Genomic DNA, 7,611 nt, shown 5'->3' with positions numbered 1-7,611 from the left:
GGAAAATTACTGAATAACACACAGCAAACACAACCCAGTGGCACTTAGATGTTGTTATCCTGCTCCCAAGAAAGTTAGAAAGCAAAAATTCCTGCTGCTTCCTTTCAGTGAGTGCAGAGCAATAACAGATCACACTGAACTTTTGTAGACAGCAATTTGGACTGAAATACTAAATTTATATGAAAAGACTATGCAATTTGCACAAATATGTTAATGGAAAACAAATGTATGTATGTATATATAATGAACTCCATCTTTCTCTCTCTCTCTCTCTCTCTCATACTTGAAACTTTGTATTCTTGGCAAGGCTGAGAATACAGACAAGAGGAGTAGTTTTCAGCCTTTTCTGACTTGTATTCCATCCCTTTACACTTTCTCCAGGGAAATAAATGGTGTTCTGCCCTACTGAGAGAGACAGTTTTTCCTTTGTTACCTTAGCTGCAAATCCCAGAGAAGCAGTATGCAGACCCCAAGGGGTCAATGGACCGATCACATGCAAAAAGTCCCTGGTACATGGAAACCGAAAAGTGGAACTGATTATAAACAGAAATGAAAACATGCCACCCTAGACTAGGAAAATGCAAGCATCAAACTGCTTTGGTTGTAGAAACTAAATGGTTTATAATTCTCTTGGTATTAATGAGCAAGAGGTCTATTTAATAACCCATGAGAGCAATATGACTGTATATAGAGTTTTCAGTTGTTTGTTTACAGCACTTTTTGTCCAGCAGAACAATGCAGGTTCAATCCTTACCTGGCAGCCACAGACTGAATGATTTGTTGACTGTTATCACAGTCAGTGCAATAACTTGATCTCTGGGCACCAGACAGATGAGTGCAGAGCATCAGCCAGACAGAGCAGCCTCAGGGTCATATAAGCTGTACAAAAGCAGCGAACTGAGGAATAGAACATGTCCCACAGCAGGACAACACCTTCATCTGCTCTGCATGTTGATCCCCACATTTGCAGATAGGTATTGCTGTGCCCCACCTGAAGTCTTGCAAGGCCTGCATTTCTCTGGGAGTGTTTCTAGCACCTGCATGTCTACTCCTGGATGCGCCCAGGAGTGCAGCAGCATTATGGTGCTGAGCAAGAAGTCATGGTGCAAACCAGATGCCGCTCCACCTATCTCCGTGGGACAGCCCAAGCCCCCCTAGCTTGTTTTCCAGCAAGGGGTCTCCACCTCCACAACCTCTGTATGGATGGGGAGGTGGCTGCCAGTTCTGTCCCATTCTGGCAGCATGTCAGCAGCCTGGACCCAAATCCCTTCCATGCTCAAGCTGATCTGAATGCACACCTCCTCTGATGATGGAAATGCTCCCAGTTTCTGAGGAGGCGGTGCTCCACTTGTTCCTCTGCTTGAAATCTCTGCTTTTCACACCTTGCTGGAAGAAAGAACACTTGAAAATGAGTTGAGGTCTCCAGTTCTGCATTCTCTTCTAGGAGGCATTGGACTTGTCTGAGCATCTGTATATTTTCTACTAAATGTGAAAGCATCACTGCTTCCTCCTGCAGCTGGATTTTGTGCAAAAGCTCTGGTCAGACCTACCCTTCTTCCCTAACTCCAGGAGGCAGCAGAGACTTGAGGGTCCCGAGGGAGGAAGATGTCTCGGTATTGCTATAGGTGTTTTCTCACCAAAAGGGGAACGAGATCAAGGCTGCATTTTTTGTTCAGCACCTCCTGTTAGCCAATACAGGCTGTGCTGCACGTGGTATCAGGGGAAATGACAAGCAGATCTCTGTCATATTCCTCTCTGCCTGTATCCTCTTCTGGGTCCAGCCTCAATACACACCCAGGTTTGAACCAACTTCTGTCCTGACAAACCCAGCTGAGCAGATGCAGGTAAGGACAGAAGGATCCCCAGCACCTGAGCACCAGTAGCAGTCCTGTGGCCTCTTCCCTTGGGGCCATTTCTCCACCTTGCTGGAAGGGCTGCTTATCCACCCCTTGTGCAGAATTTGTGCTATGATGAGACAGGCGCAGGACTCATCCACAGCCTCTCTCCATAGGCCACTCCTTAGGGCTCAAACCTTGCCAGGAGCTGGAGTTTATTGGTCCCAACTCCAGGGACCCTAGAGCTCTGACAAGGACAGAAATTTTAATTTTTTAAGACTTTGGAACTTTCTCTATTTGTCCTTATTGCAGCTTTGAATGAAGCCTGGCAAAGTAAAAATCTGCTGCAAAAGGAAGCTCTGGAAGAAATTTCAGCATGGTTCAAGCAAAAAGAAAAATTTCCTTGATTTCACATTTCAGAATTTTGTAATATGGTGTTTAATATAACACGATATCAAAATTATTTTCATCCTCCCCTCAGAAAGTAGTAAAAGATATTGTTTTCTAACAAACAAAATGCTATGATTCTTCTCTGAAATCAGATTTCTCATGAAATGAACAAACTTCGCTACATTTCAGCTTTGACTGCATTTGTGATCGCTGACAGGCATTGGTTCCACCATCTTTTTGTCCATCTTTTTAGCTCCGTGAATATGACCTTAAATTCAATTTTAAAAGAATTTCTACAGCCTGATCTGCTCTGCCTGCTGCTGCCCCATCAATACCAACCACCCAGACTCAGCTGACTCAGAGACAACTCATCTGGATTCCAGCCCTGAACACTCATCCTAGAACTCTGGGAGGTGCCCAGCTGTGGCACCAGGCCGGGACTCAGCAGCCCTCTTATGGCTTTCAGGGACAGAAGGTAAGCTAGAAGGACTCTAAACAGCCTCAGTGACAGTTTTGGCAAGGATGTCAGTCAAAACCACATCTTACTTATTTCCCCCAAATCAAACTGACTCTTCAGTCATGAGCAAAGTCTTGCTTTTGGCAGTAAGACAGCAGCCTCACATACATTGATCATATCTGCAGAACCCCAAAAAGATGCTTTTGTATAACTGTTTCACTATTAAACACTCTGCCAAGAGCGGAACACAGATGTGGCAGAAAAGAAACTTGCTACAGGAAACGCTAAACACCACAAGATGGCTAAATTATTCTGCAAGCAAAGGTTTAATCCTGCAAAGCACTGTTCTACCTGGGACAAATTTTGAAAGAGACAGCACTATCTAAAATAGTCGAAAACCATGTTAGGTACCTATCTGCCCACTGGGCACCAATTTACTTTGGAAATCTTTCCCTTCCAAACCATCAGGAATTGTCAGTGAAATCAGCAGGAACTGACAGCAATTTGCAATTTGCAGGGGAGGTTCAGCCTGTCCCAGGACAGGCAATGAATCAGTCTTTCAACGAAAGGTTAAGAAATGAACACACTTGTGGCAGGTCAGATGAGGGAAAAAATGCCTGAAAATAGTCTGAGTGATCTAAAAATCTCTTTAAAAACATTATGTAGAAGACAGTAACATTTAGAGATATTAGGACAAATGCATTAAGTATTTTATAAACATAGCTATAATCCATCTAATTTAAGAAAAGAGGTTGGAGGAATGTGGAGTTACTGGCCTAGCATAAATATTTCCTATTTACAAATCACAAAGCAAAACCAGAGACCACAGGCTAATTAAAATAGCTGGACAGCAACGATGGGAAACATAAGGTGCTATTTTTAGGGGATCATATGAGAGCGCAAGCAGCTAGAAGTCTAGTCAACCCAGAGGTGTCACATGGCTGCTCTCAGAGTCCTTTGCACTGTATCATCCCACCACAGCCAAGGTGAACTAGCCAGTATGATTTTTGTTCCAGCCCCCCACACCCCCATCCAGATTTCATGCAATACTTTGCATTTTACACAACATGTTGGATGAATTTCCATGGAAGTTACCACAGAACCACTGGACCTCTCCTGTGTCAGGTTCCTTTGCAACTGAGAGACGGGTTTTGGGCAGTGTTTGAAGGGCTGACTCCCCCCAGACGCTGGGGAATACCAGTGTTTTACAAGAGGAAATTGTGTTATACTGCAGTACAGCTGGTACTGCAGAGGTAGCTGCGGTTCAAATGTGGGCTTATCTCTGGGTGGGGAGGGGTGAAGAGAGAAAAGATAAAACATTAAAACTTGTTACAGGCTAATGAGTTTGCCTGAATTACATAGGGTTTCATTCTGTGGTTTGCAGAATACACTTGCTGTCAGCCAAGCAGAGGAAACAGTGAAGCACAGCAGAAGAAAATATGAGAATTTTATTCCTCAGCAGTCACTGAAGTTTCAAAAGATATCTGCATTATCTCAAAAACTCATAGCACTGCAGAATGTGCTCAGAAAATACTGGGGAGTAAAATGTCTACCTGCATGGTTTTGTGCTGGAGCATTGGTGGGCAGTGAGGGGAAGGCCAGCTTGGCTTAGGAGAGAGGTTTCAGCCCAGATGTGAATCAGACAGGGAAGGAATTTAAATTTGCGCTTCCTCCTTCTCAAACCAACTCTCTTCCTAGCTCAAAACCCTTCCCAGAAAAGGCGTATTGGAAACCACAAGAAGTTTTGAAAAATATTTCAGTTTTGCATATCTTGGCAGAAAAATGGGCAGCACTAGTATGCAAGCCACAGCAAACACAATTGCTTAACCTGTTTCCAGTCCACTAGCACCAGTTAACTGCGAAAAGCAACATAGCTTTTGCCTTTTTTTCCATTCCAGTAATCTGAGGAATTATAATACTGTATTTCTAAAATGATATGACTTTAAGTCACGTTTAAGAAGCATAAGTAATCTAAAATTGGCACTCAGTAAAACAGGAAGCACTAGAGAGAGAACTAGAAGTTTATGCCCAGCCTTTCAGAAAAAGCCAACGTGTAATTGTTCAAGGTTTTGCTGAATGTCAGGAATGGAAGATTAGCAAGCCAACAGATGGTAATGCAGTGAGATTATCAGTGTTAGCGGGAGGAATTCACGCAAACACAGAAAGGCCAAGAACAGCTAAAAACCTGGTCTGAAAGACAGCAAATGTGCTTTTCTGCAGAACAGTGCTAAATAAGGACTGAGAAGAAAGGAGCCAAATGAGTAACAGAAAGCAACTGCTGCAGAAAAGTGAGAAAACAGAAATGTGGCAATCAGAAACAGAGCTCAGTTGTGCAGATTCATTGCAGAAATCAGTCCCAGCTCCTCTGCCTGCAGTGTACCTGGGCTGGTCGACACAGCCCAGGACCTGGCTGCAAGGTCCTTGGCACAATCTACCTAGGGAATTGGGTGGACTGGAAAACTAGGGATGGATCTTCACCCTTTCCCTGTAGCTGAACTTGGAGAATAGGGTCAGTGAGATATGTGGAGTAGATAGGAAGACAGCATCAGAGAACCCCCTAAGAATTCCCCAGGCCTAAAAACTATATCACAACCCCTTAATGAGGATTAACCAGATGAGTCCCAGGTAATCAGAGACTACTCTTAGCAGTAAAGTGATTCCTGGGACTGAAATTCACTGTACCAAATTTACTAAAGTGGCTGGTATTAATAAACTGACACATGCAAACAAAAGAATTCTTCTTTAATCTCATTCCATTAAGGAAATGGCATGTGGTTTGAATTATAAACCACTGACTTCAGGTACTTTTAAAAAGTTTGTAGTCTGCAAAACTCATTAGAAAATTTATGCTGTCAAATATTTGAAGAAAAATATAATGGGAATAAAGAGACAAATATTGTATTTTAAAAAAATGTCACAACTAGTTTCCTTTAAAATTTACAAAGGCATTTTAGGCAAAAAGATAAACATAAAACAAACAATAAAATTATTACTGATGAAAATTCTAATCCTGCAAACACGTATGTGATTAATTTTCTTCCTGCAGAGATCAGGGGCCTTTCTCTTAGGAACAAAAGTAACCATGTTTGCAGCATCAGGGCTCTAAGCAAACCCATAAAGTCACTCATACAGCTATTTGCAGTGATTTCAGCAGAAGCGTTTATGCACAATGTAGAGCACAGTCTGAAGCATTTAAGCACTGCAAGCTCAAAGTGCATTTTTATTGCAATCTTTTTGTTAGTGACAGAAAGTATTGCTCTTTCAAAATACAGCAGTAATTCCCAAATCCAAGGTGTGTCTGAAATCCATTAAGAAAATGACTGTGTATGCAGGCAGGCCTGAACAAGGAGGCAAGGTTTGATGTCTCCTCTGATGACACTTTCAACAGCGTCCATGTCGTTTGAGATCACAAGTCCCATTGATTTCAATATTCCAACCCTGCTGAAGGACAATAGCCGCTCAGACATTTCAATGTGACGCACGGAAGCTGAATATTTTGGAAATTGATGTTGACTGCAGAAGCAGCCTGGCAGATACGGCTGAGCCAGCTCCAATCAACAGAAACCCTTCCAGAGACATGAGCGGGAGCTGGAACACGCTCTGTTTGCTTATTGCTTTAAAGACTGAGTTTGTGTTGTCCTCACAGAAGGGGTGCTAATGACACCTTGGACTAGTCTTTTTCCAGCCTAGTTAAGCACAACAAGCATGAAACACCTCAGCAGAAAAAAATATCTCTACAAATTCTGAAAGTCTACAGACTTCTAGGAGAACAATTGAAGAAACAAATAAAAAACTTCTGTGTTAGTAATACAAGACCAGAAAATACAAAGAAAGCAAGGAACTGGTGGCGTAAATAGAAATGAGCAAAAATTAAGTGTTATTTAAACAACAATATTTTTACATTGTTCAACATTAGATGCTCTGATGTATAGTTAATTCCAGTGTCCTGATTCACATTTTACCTTTCACAGCTTTACCATTTATTTTTACATCAATGTAAAACATGATAGTCACCAAATTCTCATAGTTGCCTTCAAAAATCATTTGCAGACTCACTGTTTCCACAGGATACTTCAGATATAATCACACAGTCTTTATGTTTACTATTTGAGTTACATTAGTTTGTGAAGTCCATGAGATTTTAATAGTAGCCATAAAGTATACTAGAGGTTTCCACTGTGGCCAGTGCCAGAGTAAGCAAGCACCTAACCTTGCACTCAGAGAAGATGAGCTATAAATCCAGGTCCCATGTACACTCAGTCCTGTTGCTTAAGACAAAAAAACCAGCAACTGTCAATTTGAATAAAATCATGCTGCAAAACACATAGAGATTCATATCAAATACTTCTATTGGAATGCTTTCCAGGTCTCACGTTTAGTTAAACATCTACAACATGCTGTGTGGACATGTTGTTAGATTCAGAGTAACTAAACTACATGCTCAAGGTTACACTGGGAATCTATAGAAAAGCCAGTAAGAGAATCCAGCTCTCTCTCCTCTTCTAGCATTATGGACTATTCATCAGCTTATGCTTAGTCCTAGATGGGAAAACCTCCAAGGGAGGATTTTTATTAGCACATTCTGCCTTCTGCAAATTATTATGGTATGATCATAATGCCTTTGCGCTTTTGTCTACCTACTGGTAGTATTTAGAAAGTGTCTATTGCTCTTGGGTCTAGAGCTGCATAAACAACAACAATAATAATTAATAACTTTTGCAATTATCTTCTGCCAAATGAAATCTCATCTTCAGCTTCAACTGGATACATTCATCTGTCTTAAGTTGTTGTCTAGGGTTGTTATGTACCATCTAAGTGTTGGTATGTTCCATCCCAAAGGTGGCTCTTCGGGAAACTTTGAAGCTCTATAAATAGAAATTATTATTATTATTATTGGGAGGGGGCAGGAATGCAACAATTCACCCTCAG

Source organism: Nipponia nippon, unplaced genomic scaffold (assembly GCF_047370975.1).
Source record: "Nipponia nippon isolate SJK-2023a ecotype South Korea unplaced genomic scaffold, ASM4737097v1 scaffold_3, whole genome shotgun sequence".
Taxonomy (NCBI): Eukaryota; Metazoa; Chordata; class Aves; order Pelecaniformes; family Threskiornithidae; genus Nipponia; species Nipponia nippon.
Note: the sequence above shows the minus strand (reverse complement) of the source record.